This window comes from Crocuta crocuta, unplaced genomic scaffold (assembly GCF_008692635.1).
Source record: "Crocuta crocuta isolate KB4526 unplaced genomic scaffold, BGI_CrCroc_1.0 scaffold32, whole genome shotgun sequence".
Taxonomy (NCBI): Eukaryota; Metazoa; Chordata; class Mammalia; order Carnivora; family Hyaenidae; genus Crocuta; species Crocuta crocuta.
Genome location: NW_027529424.1, coordinates 11,888,787 through 11,903,449, shown reverse-complemented (window position 1 = coordinate 11,903,449; position 14,663 = coordinate 11,888,787).

Below are 14,663 nucleotides of genomic sequence, written 5' to 3'. Positions count from 1 at the left end.
TTGAAAGTTTTCTTTCATTTGTTTTAAGTTAATGTCACTTAATAGCTGTTAATTAAAGATAAAGCTGGGGCGCCTGGGTAGCTCAGTCAGTTAAGCATCTGATTTCAGGTCAGACCTTGCAGTTTATGGGTTCAAGACCCACATCAGGCTCTATACCAACAGCTCGGAGCCTGGAGCCTGCTTCGGATTCTCTCTCTCTCTGCTCCCCCCACCCCCACTCATACTCTGTCTCTCAAAAATAAAAAGATGTTAAAAAATTTAAAAAGATAGAGTCAATGCACCCCTATCTAAATACAGGGCTTGGAATAGATAGGAAATTAGTGTTTGTTACTGTCCCTTAAGCCTGTGGTACTGAGCATATGACCATTCGATTCTCATTATTTCACTTCTTAAATTCTACTCATTTTTTAGTAAAACAACCAGGAGTTTCAGGAAGGATAGACAACCTCCAGCCTGAGCTGAGATCGGCTCCACGTAAGGATCGGTGTGGCATAGGGAGAGGGCTCAGCACTGGGTGTACTGTGTTCACGAGGCCCCTGTGCACATCTCAGCTTCTGAGACCTAGCCGGGACTCTAACACTCCCTTCCCGGGTAAATAAACCGATGAGCAGAGAGTCAACGAACCCAGTTTACACAGCGAGCCATCTTAGAGCTGAGACTCAAACCCAGTGTTTTTGGAGCTCACCCCTCAGGACGACACAGTGGCCACGCGTGCCCACACATGTTCCCTGCTCGTTCCACGACATCACAGAGAGTCAAGGAAATTGTAAGGCCAGATTCCACTTGAGCGATAAAACTCACCATTTAATTAACTACATCATTGAATTTATTTATGCTCAATGGGGGCCTTGCTTTCAACCATTTCCTTTCTTAATTTTTAATTGAAGACAGCCTGTTTAGAGTTGATGGAATCCTTTGTTTGGTGGCATTAAGTACACGTAGAAAAGAAATGCAAGCTCATAGTAGATGCCTCTGGTGAGTGCTGTGATTTCGTGGATTCTGACAGAGACATCTCATGTTGTGTTCCGTTTGAATTTTGGTGAGCATGTTTCTCTTCTCGGGATGTGTTAGAACAGAGGTTCCAGGAAATTCCTTTTTTTTCTGCAAATCGAGCCAAGCCAGAAAAGGTCGAACACAGCTATTTTCAATATCCTTGCCTTCCCTAAAATTACTTGTAAATAATAATGCTTTGTCAGAACATCTCCGTAATGTTATATATTGTCTTGACCTCCATGATGGTAAGTTTGTAAAAATCCTTGAAAGTGGAATGTGCTACATATATTGCTCGCTCCCTTGAGGCGTACTTGGTGAGCACCCAGGGAGGGACCTGAGATGAGGGGTGCGTTAGCCTCCGAGAGGTTGCATTTCTCTGGAGCTCACTTCTTGCTGGTGGGACATCTACGGGTAGCCGTGTCCTTCAAGAAAGGCAATCAACAACCAGAGGGGGTGCTATCTACAGTTGACTTGAATAAATAAGAGTAAAAAATATACGTTTCTTTTTCGTATAACAGTATTAGCTAGTGGGGTGCAGAGTCAGAGAATGAGTCCCCAACAGACACACACACGCACGCACATGCACACACACACACACTCACACACACCCATCCCCACACACAAATGGCTGGATCTATATTAATCGACCAAACATGCGAGGCTCTAGGGCACGATCAGAATTCTGAGCTCCAAATTCAGAGGCTTGGGAAGATTATGTGCATTTCAAGGAAATAAAATGTCTACTTATTTCAAATAATGAAAATCACTTTCTTCCCCCGAAAATAGAGGAAATGCAATCAAGGTGCCATAGCCCCGCTCTTCATGTAGCCCTGTGAAAGCGTCCTGATTATCAGAAATAATTCTAAGAAGTCCTCAAAGATGAAGAACAGGTCACAAATGAAGAACAATTTTCTTCCTCTCAATCATACCCTTCCTGGTTTTCACAGCCAGACAGTGGCACCTTCAAGTCAGCTTCTTTAAAAACTTTTAATGTCATTTTATCTATAACATTATATTTTTATTTTTTATGTGGCAGGGGTTTGATTATATCACCTCCTACATAATAAGGTTCATTCACCAAAGCCCAGCTCCCTTCTCCTAATATGCTAGTTGTGCAGATGACCCCGACTTCTGTGAGGCAGTGAGCTCCATGGCCACGTTAAGTCTGTTAATTCCCAGGAGAGAGACTCGGGTGCAGGTGGTCATTCATAAATGATGAAGTGATAATAAAAGAGGAGGGGCCCAGGAGCAAGCCCCTTCTAACCTTCTATGTGGTACACATATCATTACATCGTTGTCAACCGGTCAATTATTCTGAGAGGGAGAAAATAGGATGCGCATTTTACAAACAAGAAGTCTAAGAATGGGGGTCAGAAGCCACTTGCTCTGTTTGGACACGATCCAAGGGTCACAGTGGAGTTTCAGCGGGGTCCCGGCTGCATTCCAGTGGGCATGTTGAATGGAAAACCATGACCGTGCCTCAGAACGGTCATTTAAAAATGCTTTTAGTAATCGCAACTCTTGCTTGCCAGTAATGTTTAAAAAACCAAGAAGGCAGTAAAAAGCACGTGGGATGTTCTTCAGATGTGATCCTCACTCAGAAATCCCGCTGCAGGAGGGCGAACTGGACACCGAACACACACACACACACACCAAAGAAAGCTGAAATATATATTTGCCCATAATATTTGCATACACGATCTAAAAATAAATACATGTTAATCTCTTGACGGAATTTATCAGGGATAAGAATACATCACTAAACAGGAGAAAAGGATCTCTCGGGAAGAAGGCAGAGATGATGAAATAAGAACAAAGCAATACTTCAGTTTTGGCAAAAGACGTATTTCAGGTGAAGGCAATGGAACAAGGATTGGAGAAGGACATGGTGTTTCTTACGCTAAACAAACCGCTTTGATGCAGGGGCGTTCAGGCGCTCACTGAGGGAACGTACGAGAACCATGAAACGTCACCACAGAGAAGGAAACAGGCCTTGTTCGCCCTCAGTATGAAGATTACACAATCCAGGCACGACTCTCTGGAGACCCAGCGACAAAGCTCCTACCGAGGTCATGGGTTAACACGCACACGTTCAGGGACACGGTCCCGTTACTCAGGGCCAACACGTCAAAGCTTGAACTCAGTAAGTCACGGAAGATGGTCTGCTGGTGTGTCCCATGAGCCGTGTGTCCCCTGAGCAGCTCCAAGTAAATCCCTCGCTTTGGTGTCAAAGATCCCACAGGCCACGACGTGTCGGATTCTCAGCGTCGTTCATTCCAGCAGGTGACGGAACTGGGGAGTTCGGCTCGTCGCGGTCCTTGGTATGGCGCCGCCTCTCCGCTGTCCTGTTCTCAGTTACTACTGCTCTTGGTGGAAAGAGAGGTAAGGACCCAGTTGTCTTCACCTCTGAAAGGGGCAATTTCCCCTTCCGTTTCCCTCCAGTGCCGTTTCCCTCCAGTTACTGCCGGAGCCATCATTCTGCAAAGAGCAGCACGGAGAAGCCACAGGAGCTGAATTCTGCTCTTTTTCCTTACACGAGGGCAAAACCCACTGACGCTTAAAAAAAGAAACAACTAGTCCAACATGCCCTGATGGAATCTTCTGCTCCCTCTTCCTCCTCTCCTTCTTCTCCTTCTTCTTTTCTCTTCCTCCTCTTCTTCCTCTTCCTCTTCTCCTTCCCCTTCTTCTTCCCCTTCTTCCCCTTCTTCTTCTTCTTCTTCTTCTTCTTCTTCTTCCTCTTCTTCTTCTTCTTCTTCTTCTTCTTCTTTTCTATCTTAGCTGATGATCATTCCCTTCTCAAGAGTTACACTGAAAAGTTTTGCAATAAAATTTAAATTAGTTATAAAATTAAAGTTAAGGGGCACCTGGGTGNCCTCTTCTTCTTCCTCTTCTTCTTCTTCTTCTTCTTCTTCTTCTTCTTTTCTATCTTAGCTGATGATCATTCCCTTCTCAAGAGTTACACTGAAAAGTTTTGCAATAAAATTTAAATTAGTTATAAAATTAAAGTTAAGTATATTAAAGGAAAAGAGGACTTCAGCTTGCAGCTTATAATTCTAGAGTTCTCCAAATACTAGTTGACACCAGGTACAAATAAGTCCAGGCATGGAAAGGAGGGTAACTACCCTCACCTGTCCCTGCCACGAGTGGGAATTGGCAAGAGCAGTGTATCTGGGACCAAAAACACATGTCCTCAACTGTACGTTGAGTCACACCTATAGTCCAAATCTGACACCAAGGGCCACGTTTCTGTGACGCATTTCCAGGCCAGCCTGGGGGCAGGAGTGAACTGTGTAGAAGAACGCTCTCACCTAACGCTGTCCGGGGTCCCCCTCTTTTGCACGTTTCCGCTGAGCTCACTCCACACCCACGGTTGCTCTCTAGACCTGCTCTTATCAGTTTCTCCACCTGTTTTTTTAATTAAAAACTTTTTAAATGTTTATTTATTTTTGTGAGAGAGAGAGACAGGGTGTGAGCAGGGGAGGGGCACAGAGAGAGGGAGACACAGAGCTTCTGGCTCTGAGCTGTCAGCACAGAGCCCAATGTGGGGCTCGAGCCCACGAACCGTGGGATCACGACCTGAGCCGAGGTCAGACGCTTAACCGACTGAGCCCCCCAGGCGCCCCCCATCTCTGCTTTTTACCGCTATTATTATTTGTTTCATACCGCCGCTTAAATATCTGCTGTTACTTTCGCTTTCAGAACGGAACCTGGTCCCCCACCTGGTCACAGCGCGAACAGGACACCGTTAGCCTCGCCCTAGCGTTCAGCACGGCGCCTTGAAAGAAATCGGTCTAAAAGAATTTTGATGTAGTTGTATTTCAACATGGATGCTGTTTTCTGAATCTCTGCCTGTGTGCTGGCTTCTCCCCTCCCCCTGCACGCAAACCTTTTGAGAGTGAGGGTCAGGGCGGGGACTGACCTAGTGGCCTGGCCAAGCGCAGCCCAGCTCACGGCGCTTGCTCAACACGGCTCCTGGAGGAGTAAGAGCCCCAGAACTCAGTTCCCTGACACAGCCAGTGAGGCAAGAACCTAATATTTTAAGGTGTGTTTTTTTAAAATAGCCTGACAAAATCACGCAATCAGTGAAATGGGTAAGACTCATTTCTACTCCATTATTTAGTTTCTTCCCGTCTTTCTGAAAAAGAAAACTAGGTCAGCAAAAATGTGAAAGTGTTGTGTAATAATCACTACAAATCACTTAGAGTTCTGGTTCAAGGGGTTTTAACCTGGTAATAAATTATCCTTCTGAGATGAGACTCAGAGTTAATTATGTCCATTACTCTAATTTTATTTAATATCTGGAGGGGAAATAAGGAGAAGAGATCACAAATAACTCAGCCCCGAAAGCCCTCTGTATTTTCCCTCTAGTATATTGAAGGATATTCTGAGTGTCCTACAGTCCCCGGCAGTCGGGCCTTTCATTTCATGCTGAACAAAGAACCAAAAAATGAACTGGCAGGAGGGCGGAGAAGTAATTTTTCTATTTGTCGGTGTCCACGGAAACTACCTCTTTGTCCCCGTGGCTCCTCCCCGGTCGTTAGTAAAGGGATCTTTCCTTCCCAGCCCCGTGCTGAATATTCAGTTCGCCCACGGGGGTTCTCTCTGCCTCCGGACCTGGCTCTTGAAAGCCATAAAAGCCTAATTAACCAGAAACCACATAATCAATCAGAATTCTCCCTGGAGGAATAGGTGAGTCACAAAAATCACAAGGAAGCTCGATCAGGAATACAGACCAAAAAAAAAAAAAGGAGAGAGAGAAAGAAAGAAAGAAAAATTGCTACTATCCTGTGCTTAGGAACCCAATCAAGCACCCTATGCTTCCTCTATGTAATGAAATGGAGTTTCTTCGTAATTACCCTGGCAGACCTGAAGAACTTCAGTCATTAAAAAGATCCAATTATGGTTATTAGTCTGTACTTAGTTGTGATGGAAACGTAACTCGACTATTTTAGAGTGATTTCTAGCCACTCGGGCTTAGAAGAGTGGTTTCTCCGATAGGCTGTCTCGTTGCACGACAAGAAAGTATGAATACTTGCGTGGGCTCTTCAGCTCTGGGGTCATAAAAATCCGCCCTGTACACGCCGATCCGTGGCACAAGCTTCAAGTCCGGGCAGCTGCAAATTTTCCTGCGGTGCATTTGAAAAGACTTTGTTTTTCTCAAAAAGCTGTTAACATTTATGTCCTCCAAACTTAATCTCTGTTTTTCTTTCCTTTCCTTTTTTTTTTTTTTTTTTGCATTTCTTAATTTTTGGCGGATTAGACCAGATTGTCTTTCTTATGCTGTTATCAATGGAAAGATAAACCTTTAATGCCTTCCTATAAAACCCGAAGATGAGATGCAAATGACAGGCAGGCAGTTCGTGGACCAGCTATACTCTGACGCGAGAGCCCGGGCTATTTTTCAGCCACACGGCGCCCGCGACCCGGAGCCCGGCCCGTCTCCCCAGGGCATGACTACGAAAAGGAACCTGTCAGCAGAAGGGTCGCTGGACGGTCCTGATGGGGTCAGTGACACAGGAGACAGCTTGGATCGTTCTCTGACAGCGTCCCTGGAGCGCTAAGGCAAGGCCCTTCCTCTGGCCTGGTGGCCCATCCCATGTGGATACGTGACACACGTGGGGTGTTTGTTTCCAGGAAGACTGTCCAGGAGACTCTGCATCAGTGGGGGCCCAGCCCGGACTGAGGTCCCCTCTGGTTCCATCGGGCTCGCTGGCGCCCTGGGCAGGGGTGAGGGGAGCCCACCACACGCAGGCCTCAGCTTCTCCCCAGCACGCCCCCCACGTTCATGGGCAAACACGATGGCTCCCTCGGGTGCAGATTCACAGGCAGGAGGGCGGCATCCTCACCAAGGCCATCTCGCGCGGCTGCGAGAGCGCTCGCTGCGGAATCTCTCTGCTCAGCAACACCAGGACTCAGGGCGAGTTCACCTGTGCTTGCGTTCATGTGTGCGGTGATCGCAGGTCACAGTTTCTGCAGAATATTTAAAAAGGAGGGGCGCCTGGGGGCTCAGTCTGTTAAGCGTCCGACTTCGGCTCAGGTTGTGATCTCATGGCTCCTGGGTTCGAGCCCCGCGTCGGGCTCTGTGCTGACAGCTCAGAGCCTGGAGCTGCTTCGGATTCTGTGTCTCCCTCTCTCTCTGCCCCTCCCCTGCTCAGGCTCTGTCTCTCTCTCTCTCAAAAATAAATAAACATAATTTTTTTTTTTTTTAGACAAGAAGAGATCCCGTCAGCAAGGGAGGCCCCAGTGAGGCTGCTGGACTCGGTTTGGGACAAGGGACAGCCAGCATCCATCATGCTCCTCTGCGGTCCCTCCAACCGCGTTTGCTCTCCCTCCTCCTGGGACAGTGTAACCGCGGGGTTCATGACGGCCTGAGCTCCTGCCCCAAACGCCTCACTGCAGAAACAAAGGGGCCTGTATTGTAATGCATCTGTTCAGGGTTTCCTTCATCCCTCGGGGCTCCGGCAGCACGTGGCCACGCGGCTCCCCTGTGCTGTGCTCGGCGGGCAGCTGGGCAGGCCTCGCTGGGCCCAGGTCAGGGCGTGCCCAGCCGGTCCGCCAGAGCGGCCGCAGCAGAGCCCCACCGTCGGGACTTCCGCACCAGATGCTTATTTACTTATTTCTCAAGCTCTGGAGACCGGGAGTCCCGGATCGGGGGGCCCACACTGTCAAGGGCTGGGGAGGCCCCTCTTGGTTGCAAATGTCCTCTCTTCTCTGCGCACACGCTCAGGAGGGGCCCCCAGGAGTCTCCTCCTCTTCTTAAAAGGACGACAGACCTGTGGGATTAGGTCCTGCCCTCGTGACCTCACTGCACCTTACCCCCCCCCATAGGCCCTGTCTCCACACACCCCCCACTGCGGTGGTTACTGCTTCAGCATAAGAATTTGGGGTGGGGAGGGACACGATTTGTCCATAATGAAAGGAGGTAATCAGATTGGAATGTTAGATTTTTCTGGAAAGAGAATACATGAGGACAGAGCAATAGAGCTGGAGATGAGGGAAGTGAGTGAGTAGGTCTGGACAGGTTCCACACACAGGGGGCTGGGACCTTGGTCGGTGGCCGTCTTAGGGGACAGGCCGTGTGTGCAGAGGCGGGGCTGGGCAGGGGTCCACAAGTCAAACACCTGTTCTCCTGGAGACGGGTTCCAGAAGGTGGAAGAACCAGGCAGCTGCTTCTGATAGTGAAACCGTCCATGAAGCCCCAAGATCTATCCGCTGCTGAAGAGCGGCAGTGGGGCCGCGGGCTAACAGCGCAGGGCCGGGCTGGGCCAGCGATTCCCCACACTTGAGTGTAAGGCTCCCGCTAGAGACACCATGATAAAAATGTCTTACCCAGGGTCTAGGAGACCCCGGACGCCTGGCGAAGCCACTGCTGTTCCAAGGCCCGAAACCAGCTGTGACCCACCAGAGCAGATCAGCCCCAAGTTCCGCCCCCCCCCCCATTTCCCTTTCCTAATAGGGCTAAGCAAGTTCCAGCATCAGCCATTCGAACTCAAGCCTGTTTAAACCTGCGAGCTTAATAGCCAATCAGAATGTCCTATAATTAGTTTTTAATGATCCAGGATTTTGTTGTTTTGTCAGCAGAGTGACTATTTCATATCACCCAAGGAGGGCTAAATAAAGGAAGATGCTACCCTGTAATATTCAATGAAATGGGTTAATCCAGGAGGAAATGCATGAAGGTTCATGCTGATAGAGGTGCACCAGTCATTCTGAGATCCAATGAGTAGCCAGAGTATTTACTATCATGTCTCTGTCTATCATCTACCTATTATCTATCTCTCTATCATCTATCTATCTATCTATCTATCTATCTATCTATCTATCTATCCGTCCATCCATGCATCTATACCCATAGCATTAAGAAATCTAACCTGGAGAAGCCAGTCTTGAGTCCATCTACAATGTTTGTCCCGAGATGCTTGTGTTACGGAGGTGCTGGGTATAGGGGATTCACTGAGGAAGAAGGAAGCAGAGGGAGATCCCAGGGAAACTCAACATATAAATCTGGGGAAGTAGGCTCCAGAAATGAGATTGATTTTCAATTCTTTTATACAGTGAAAAGACACCATATTTTAAGAAAGAACAAATATAAGGAAGAGATAGAACTTCAGGCAGTGGAGGCCCTGCTAAGGAAAAAAAATGCAAAATTTTTTAGTATGTTTATATTTTGGTATTCTTTTAGTAGTTTTAGTATCTTATATGTAAATATAAATCTTTTAGTATTGTTAATGACCCACGAGTTTTGGGCATAGGCCATGAGGACTGGACAACGGTTTGATATGAAAATCAAATCATTTTAAAACCGTGGTCAATATTTTCAGATCAATTTTTACATATTATTAAAACAGTTACAATAACAAAACCGAAGATCTCTGAGGCAGTCTACAACATCTGTCAACTATCTTCCATCTTCTTAAATCATCATTCAATAGCCCTTTAAGTCTATTGACCTGAAGTATTTTATCAGTAATGCCGCCAGCATCACCAGTAATAACGACCATTGATCAGGTGCGTAATATTTGCCGGGAAAAGTGCTAAAATCATTTCTGTTTATTACCTCTCTTCCACACAACTATCTGTAAGATGAAAATTATGTTTCCTATTTTATTTATTTAAGCAGGTTTAAGTAAGTTAGTTGAGGGCACACAGTAAGTATTGGATTTGTAGTTTTGCACACAGGTTAACCCATTTGGAAGAGACCAATTTACTTATTTTTCCTATTCAGGAGCTCTTTTGCAAAGATGGTTTGTTATCTGCTTTTTTGGAAAGGAAATATCTGCGAATGGTTTATTGTGTCTGCCCCTGAGGTCTGAGTGGGCTTTGTTTAATCAGCGCGGGGAGCTGGCACTCCCACTGCGGAATACAGGCATCTTCCTCACGTGACGCAGGAAGTGGTGTTTTTCCCTGAAGGCACACACTGGGTTTCATGCCGTGCTGTGGGGGTGTGTACCCCACGCTCGCAAAAATCCGTGTACTTAGCAGAACGCTCTAATCCACCCTCTTGAAACTCTGACAGATCTCATCTTTGGAAGTCCTTGTAATTCGCATCTGACGAGACAAGGGGCACGTGTGTGAGCAGAGAAGGCCCCAGCCCTCCGCACGCCCCTCGTGCCCAGCATCTGCGCCGCTCCAGCACACGCACTCTCGGGGGGGCGCACAGGGGCTCCAAGGGAGTCCGGGCAGGCGTGGGAAGTCCGTAAGGAGGCCAGGGGGGCCGCTAACCGCCCTGACTGGCCACCCTCCCCCTCCGGATGAGAGCTGGCGTGCAATACACGTGCAAGCCGTTTACGGGCTAAGAAACACGAATAAGCGGGGGCTCTGTCCTAACGCTCCTGACCCGCGTCACTTCCCTGAATTAATCAAACANGCTTGCACATCCAGGGCTTCGCTGTGTCAGCGCAGGGGGGGCTGAGACACAGCCGGGACACACAGGAACAAGGGCACGCGAGCTCGAGGCCCTTTCTCAAGTAGAAGGGGCCGAGTGCTCCCCGGGAAAACGGGGGACCTAAAGACGGGGTCGGAAACACACAGGGTTATCTTGCGCCATAGCATTAGAAAACCGAGGCCTCCTCAAAAAAAAAGGAAAGAAAGAAGACCAAAACTACAGTAGAGCATGCAATGAAATAGATGTTCAAAGGGACGTACGAGCCAAAAGGAATACTTTCTGACTTAGAAATTGGGTTCCTATTAAAAGATGTGGATTGTCAGACTGGGTAAAAAATGAAGTCCGAATGTCTCTTTGGCTCTAAAGTGACGTCTATGGGACACTCCATCCAACCACAGGAGGACACACATTCTTCTCAAGGTCACGTGGAACATTTACCAGGATTGAGCATACTCTGGGATATAAACTTAAAATAAACATAAAATCAAAGATAAGAATAACTAAAATAGAAATACAGAGTATGCCGTTAAGACCACAATGAGAAAAAGAAAACCCAGACATAAGCAATAGAGAGAGTGGGAAAATTCTGAAATGCCTGTAAATTTAAAGAAGAAAAACAAAGACTTCTGAATAACCTATGAGTCAAACAGAAATCTCAAGAAAAATTTAAAAAATATATATTTTATCTAAGTTATGACAAAAATAAAAGTTATTTAAATCTGTGGCATATAGTGAAAAACAATGCTTGGAGGGAAATCTATAGCATCGAATGCATATATTAGAAGGGAGTAGGGGCACCGGGTGGCTCGGTCACGTTCTCTGGGTTTCAGAGAAAGCGCAGGGCCCACTTCCGATCCTCTGTCTCCCTCGCTCTCTGCCCCTCCCTCGCTCTCTTTCCCTCTCCCCTTCTCTCCCAAAAATAAATATTAAGGAAAAAAGAGTAAAGACCTAAAATCAATAACCTAAGCTTCCCCCTTAGTAAAGTCGGGGAAGAAGAGAGATATAAACCCTCAGGCAATCAGAACAGAAAGTGATAAACATCAGAGCAGAAATCAATACAATTGAGAATAAGAAAACCATAAGGGAAAGCAATGACAACAAAAACTGGTGTTTGAAAACATCAGTAAAACTGAAAAAGCTCTAAACAGACTCACCAAAAATAAGAGAGAGAAGATACAAATTTCCGATATTATAAAAGAAACGACGGATCCCATAAACATTACAAGAAGCAGAAGGGTGGATTACGGTTTTGGTCACTTCCATGAAATAAACACGAACTTCCAACTCTCCCAAGAAGGAAACAGACTATCTCAAGGGACTTTTATCTATTAACCAAATTAAACTGAGAACTACTTTCCAAAAAAGAAATCACCAGGCCAAGATGGTTTCATTGGTGAATTCTATCAAACACTTAAGGTAGAAATGATACCAACTCTCCACAGTTTCTTCCAGAAGCTAGAAGCAGAGAGAACACTTCCTGAGTCATTCTATGAGGCAAGGATGACCCTAATAGCAAAATCAGATAAAGACATCACAAGTAAAGAAAAGCAAAATCCAGTATTACTCATGAACCAGAAGCCACAAAAATACATTAGCAACATAAACTCAACAATGTATAAAAATGATTACACACCTTAACGGGAGAGGACTTATTCCAGGCATGTGAGGCAGGTTTAGAATTTAAAATCCATCAGTGTAATCCACCATATCAGCCAGCTAAAAAAACAAAAAAATCCTATTTCCCGGTCCCAGAAAGAGAGATGTATCTTAAAATCCTCCGTGACTAATGAAGTCAGATTTCAAATTGATTCTGAGTTTCCTGCTTGCTGAAACAGAGAGGTATATACATATCTGATTCAGTATGAAAAAAAAATCTTATGATACAAAACAGAGAAGTGATTTTTCTTATTGTTTTCAGGAATTCTATTCAATTACACAAGACTTAAAATATAAATTTTCAAACATTAGTATCAGTTGAAGTTTTGATTAATATTACTTTTTTAGTTGACTCCATATTACAGTTGATATGTGATGGAATTCCATAGAAGTAAAAGCTATACTTTCTTAGGAATAATTAAAACCACAACTTTTTATGAGAGAGAGAGAGAGAGAGAGAGGGCATAACCAGGGCAGAGGGAGGGAGAGAGAGAGAGGGAAAAGAGAGTGAGAGAGAGAGGGGGGAGAGAGAGAGAGAGAGAGAGAGGGAGGGAGAGAGAGAGAGAGAGAGAAAGAGAGAGAATCCCAAGCAGGCTCCACACTCAGCACAAAGCCCAATGTGGGGCTCAATCCCACAAACCAAGACCTGAGCTGAAATCAAGAGTTGGAGACCTAACTGACTGAGCTGCCCTGATGTCCCAGTAGAATCTCTTTCTAAGACAGCCTTGACCATGGCTATTGTTGAGCTCAATGAAGCAATGTCTTTCTGGCTTCTCTATCATGTTTTCCCATCACCCACCATCCTGTCTACTTACTATGTTGCACTGGAGCCTGTATTTTAAAAATGTATTAAATATCAACATTCCTGTGCTTGAAACCTTTTCATACTGTCTCATTGCACTTAGGATGCAGTCAGATTCTATAGGGCCCTCCCTGAGCCTTCACCCCTGTCTGTCTCTCCAGACTTATTTGTCACATTTTTCTTTTTTTCAGGAAGATCCATCCATCTTGGACTTGTCCCAGCCTCTTCCTTCCCCCTCCGCCTCCCCAGCCTCCCTTTCCTCATCGTTCTTCTCGTTCCTCTCCCCCTCCCCCTCCCCCTGATCCCCCTCTGCTCCTCCTGTTCTTCCTTCATCTTACTGCTGTCTCGGAAGAGCAGCCCTGACCACTGGAGCCTCAGGACTAGCTCTATATCCTCCGTGCCCAGATGTACTTGAGACAGGGTATTCACCTATGGATTCACCATCTGGGGAAGCAGAGAAGAGAACACAAAAAATCCTGAAAGATCTCCAACATGTTTGCAGAAGCTCCTCATTCCGCTTAGCTTCTGACATTAGAACTGCCCTCACTGTCACCATCACTGCCTTTTCCATGACATCACTTGAGCTAGAAGTGGCTCCTGGCCACACTCCCAGGTGATGCTGGTTGTCTTCATCGGACAGTAGCATCACCCGAAATCCCTACTTCACTTTGACTAAACCACTGGAATAGGCCTGAGGGAATTCACGTATTCAGGATTTAATTCTACTCCAAACCTGAGAGCTGAAAGACTCATAAAAGAAGGTGCAGGTTGGAAGATCGGGAAAAAGCATGACTGTCTAGGCTCTAAACTATAATTGCCTCAAGTTCTGAGGGTGCTCTTTAGAAACTCCAGTACCATTGGTAAAATCAATTCATGGATGGTCAATTGAGTAATTGCATCTCAAGCATCACAAAGTTAAAAAATCTGTACAGAAAACTTATTTTGAGGAAGGTCAGTAACAACTGCTTATTGTAATGTCAGAAAATCAGGGTTCACTTCGATGGGGAACAAAACAGTAAATTAGAGCCTGGAAAGGTGAAAGAATGATGGTCTACAGAACGTAAGGCTCACACAACCAACCCCAGCATGCGTTAGCCCACGAACACATGAAGCACCAGGCACCAGGCACGGACAGCAGATGAGTCCTGCAATCAGGAATGTCACACAATGAAAACGAAAAGGTTAAGTGCAAGGACTTTGACTGAGAGATTCAGTCGATTGGCTAAGACAAGTTAGGGTGCATCAACAGAGGCGCTGGCATAATTGGAGCAGCAAAATGTACCATAAAGGTAAGAGGAGAGACATCTGTGACTCTGTCTGAAAAAGCGCTAAGTCGCTTGCTCCCCACTGCCATGACATCACAGTGGCGGATGGCCAAGAGCCAATGAGGCCAGAAAACATCAATATCTGCTTGAAAGATTGTTAGTGAATTTCAAGAAGCTGCTACGAAAATTTTGAAAATTTTCCCCAAGGTTTAACGTCTGGAAAGAAATCATTAGTTATTTCACTATATTGGAGGGCAGAGAGGAAAAATGCTTAAGTGCAATAAGAATATGAGAGTAAGGAGCAATTCCGCTATTCACTATTAATATTTGATTAGGAAAAAAAAATCCTTGGGCTGGAAATCAATAGTCCAGGATCAGCTGTTAATTATCTGTTCGGCTGTGGGCAAAATACTTAATATTTCTAGGCATCAGCTTTCTCCATTATAAAATCAGGTGGGAGGGTGACCAGGCAGAGCATAGGATTTTTAGGACGAGGAAAATTCTCTCTGTGGTATAATGATGGATATGCGTCATTGCACGTCTGCTCATTGCACCAAGGGGA